The following is a 4,290-nucleotide window of genomic DNA, read 5'->3' on the forward strand; positions in this document are numbered from 1 at the left end:
AAACATTATTGTCAGTCTCAATGCAGTCTTGGTGGAACCACCTTCCACATTTCTCAATCTGAATGTATTACAAAACAAACAACAAACAAACTAAATGAAAGATAGAATGCAAGGCAAAAGACATTTTTCACATCTTGTCCTATAAGTTTTATAAATGGCAATATTCTGTCATGGCTATTTCTATTCTTTACTTTCTCTATAGTATTATTGTTTTGTTGATGTTGTTTGTTTGTTTTAGAGCAGGGGTGTAGCAGTAATTTTTAAGTGTGTGTGTGTGTGGGGGTGGGGGTCATTTACGTTCATTCAATGCAGATAGTAATAATGCAGATAATAATCATCATTATACTTTAATAAATATACTGTACTTTATACATAAATAACAATCAAAATAGTAAACACAAAAACAAAAGCTCAGTTCTGAGTGGAGCATGGGGCACACCGACTGAGACTTAAGAGCTCCGACTAACAAATTGCCATTAGTTCAAGTGTACTTACAGTGCACAGGCTCGATAAAGAATTTCCATTTAGGACAACATGAAGTTGATCGACCAACCTAAATAGGGTGAAGTCTAAACCTCTTTGGGTATTTTAATATTTTTCTAGCTAAGTGTACATAGAAAACTATGGCATGATTATATAAAGCTATTTTAACTTCTGTATTGTTGGTCTATCTTTGTAAATTTAGTGGTCATGACCTCTGAGTAGAAATGTTACTCTATCTAACTATCTAACGGGACTAAACTAAATAAAAGGTCAAGCATGAGCAGTCATCTAATTAGTGTTTAGTCAAATACTGTTTTAATGACCAATACTGGCTTATTTGTGACCGTGAGATCCGCGTACACGGCCGGCACAAGACATTAAGCGACAGGAATCCAAATGAATGAGTACAATATAATATAAAGCGTTAAATACGATGATCAAATGTTAAACCAAATGTAATAATATAATTAAGATTGGAACATTAATATATCCTTGGAAACTTTTATAATTGGAGTCATAAAATAAACGGTGATCATAAAACGAATAATATAGTTATTTAATTGGAACGAAATAAGTTAAACTTAATGCACACAATTAGACAGAACACGCAGGAGACCTTCAGCCACACCATTGGATAGTACAGTCCTTGGGCCATTGGGTGGCCTCCTCACAATCCTCTTTGGCCTGACGAAGCTGTTTGAGTTCTGCTGTAACCCATGGTTTGTCATTCTGATCAGCCAGCTGTTGTAGTGGACATGGTATAAACCACTGGAATGGATGACTTTTATGCTGCCTTTGTGCTTTTTGGAACTCCAAAATTTTGGTCACCATTCACTTGCATTGTATGGACCTAGAGAGCTGAGATATTCTTTGAAAATATTAATTTGTGGTCTGCCATAGAAAGAAAGCCATACTGGGTTGCCATGAGGTTGTTGGAATGATACGAAGGTTTTCACGTTTGGGTGAACTATCCCTTTGTCACAGCACAATAACTCTAATGATAGCACCTGAAAAACAGGTGCATGTTCTCAATGCACATACACTCACCGAGCACTTTATTAGGAACACTATTGTCCTAATAAAGTACCCATCGTGATCTTCTGCCATAGTAGCTCATCCGCCTCAAGGTTCGAAGTGTTGTGCATTCTGAGATGCTATTTTGCTCACCACAAATGTACAGAGCAGTTATCCGAGTTACCGTAGATTTTCTGTCAGCTTGATCCAGTCTGGCTATTCTCCATTGACCTCTCTTATCAACAAGGTGTTTCCACAGAACAGCCCCTCACTGGATTTAGGTCATTTCTAGAGACTGTTCTGTGTGAAATCCCCAGGAGGCACCAACAATCAAGCCACGGTACAAATGACTGAGATCAAATTTTTTCCCCATTGTGATGGTTGATGTGAACATTAACTGAAACTCCTGACCAGTATCTGCGTGATTTTATGGCCTGCTGCCACACGATTGGCTGAATAGATAATCACGTAAATAAGTAGGTTTACAGGTATTCCTAATTTAAAGTGCTCGCAGAGTCTATGAAATGATCTTTAATAGAGCAGTCACAGCTTCACTTCATTGTTTCTATAATTTCCTCAAAAGAACCACTTTCTCAACTCAGTGCAAAAGGGTGAAAGGAGAGAAACAGTGTGTATCTCTTTAACAGCAGTTCCAAAACATCTCTTTAAATAAGTATTCTGTTGATTCTGCATTGCAAAACACTGTAAAAATGCTACAGACAAAAAACTTTTATTGATGAACTAGTATTAACTTTATTCATAATTTTGTATATATTTTAAAAGACAATACAGTTGATTTTACAATAAAATTTTACATTTTATAGATGTAAAAAGTATGATTTTCCTGTATAATTAATGTTAAAAATGTACTTTACATTTAACAAGAGAGTACATGTACTTTTACAGTAAATTATTGTTAAAATTACAGTTAAAAACAATCGGGAGTTCCCACAATTCTCTGCATGACTCATCATATTTCATTATATTTTATGGCAATAGTAATGTTTCTTCTTATTTTTAATATCAGTTACATACATTGGGGTGTTTTATTTGTAATGTAGTTTAGTAAATGTTTACTGCATTATTTAAATCTCACATGTGTTACTCTGATGGTGTTAGTGTTTGTGTGAGTGACACTGAGCGCTGTCTCTATTGGTCATTGCTCCTGGAAGAGTTACTACTGATGAATTTCATGTTATCATGTGCTCTTCTGTAGTTACTATGGTGATTAACAAATACCTTATCAAATAAAAAGCAGATTTTTACATTTTCAGAAGGTTAATATTAAGTTTATGATAGGTTTATTTACTGTAAATTTAACATGATTTTTTTTCAGTGCCATCGTGTTCATGTAAATTACAACCTATTTAAACTGTAAAATTTACAGGTTGTTCTGTAAAGTTGTTTACATTTTTACTGTGTTTTTTACATAATTATTCTGGCAACCACAGCTACCATGTTTTTTGTTGTTGTTTTTTTTAAAAAAACAACAGTATTTTTCTTAAAGTGTAGATATCGAATAGTGGCAATATATATTAAGAGATCATATAACCTTTCTTTCTGTTTATTTTACACTGGCTTGCATTTGTCATTTACATTTATTAATTTGGCAGACGCTTTTATCCAAAGCGACTAACAAAACATTTGTCATATGGGGATGTGGGCCAGATGGTTTGCTGCTAATCACATGATTGCATGTTGCAAGTCCTATTTTTTGCTGAAGGTGCTAAAAGACACGCTGAAAAGTATTTTTGTAAGTAACTCGATTGCAAATGGTGGCTAATGCTGGAAACATTATTGTCAGTCTCAGTGCAGTCTTGGTGGAACCACCTTCCACATTTCTCAATCTGAATGTATTACAAAACAAACAACAAACAAACTAAATGAAAGATAGAATGCAAGGCAAAAGACATGTAAATGTAACGCTTCTCACATCTTGTCCTATCAGTTTTATAAACGCCAATATTCTGTCATGGCTATTTCTATTCTTTACTTTCTCTATAGTATTATTGTTTTGTTGATGTTGTTGTTGTTGTTGTTGTTTGCTTGTTTTAGAGCAGGGGTGTAGCAGTGTAAAAGTGAGCGTGAAATTATTGTGAAATTATTCACTGAATCAACAATCTTAAAACAAATGAATCCTTTAAAATGTGTATGTCTACAGACTTACAAAGAGAATATAGTAGAGGTTTTAAGCATTATAGGATCAAAGCAAATCTATCTTTTCCCTACAGTTTGTGAGCTGCTTAGCATGACGTTTATTAAAAGACAACAAAAATCTTCAGGAGTTTCAGTAATGTCCGTATGTTTTCATGTATATAAAAACGTGTCTACATTCACTTCAGTAAAATGCTTATGTCTTCTACAGTTTTTCTACAGTGCATTTCACGTAATGCTGCCAGTCAAGAACGATATACCGATAAATAACTCTCATTTGTGTGTTCCTCATCTCTAGAGTTTTAATTTAGAGCAACATCAATGTCAATAATAAACATGGATAAATGAGCATTGTTGAAAGCAACTTAGTAGAAATGAAAGGAGCCGTATTGATTAGATTGTCTGACTGACGACCTATTAAGGTGGGGTATGTGATTTGCAAAACGGCCGGCAGATTTTGAAAATACACAACTCATAAGGTCCTACCTTCTCTCCTCCAACGCTGGCCCTGACTCCACCCATTCGAAAAACATGGACGCGCAATCATGCACGAGCGAAAACTCAGATGCGCGAGAGCGAGCCAGGCTAGCATAGGTTGGAGTTTCTGCATGACGTCACCATTTACCTGCTAAGACCATC

This window comes from Xyrauchen texanus, chromosome 29 (assembly GCF_025860055.1).
Source record: "Xyrauchen texanus isolate HMW12.3.18 chromosome 29, RBS_HiC_50CHRs, whole genome shotgun sequence".
NCBI lineage: Eukaryota > Metazoa > Chordata > Actinopteri > Cypriniformes > Catostomidae > Xyrauchen > Xyrauchen texanus.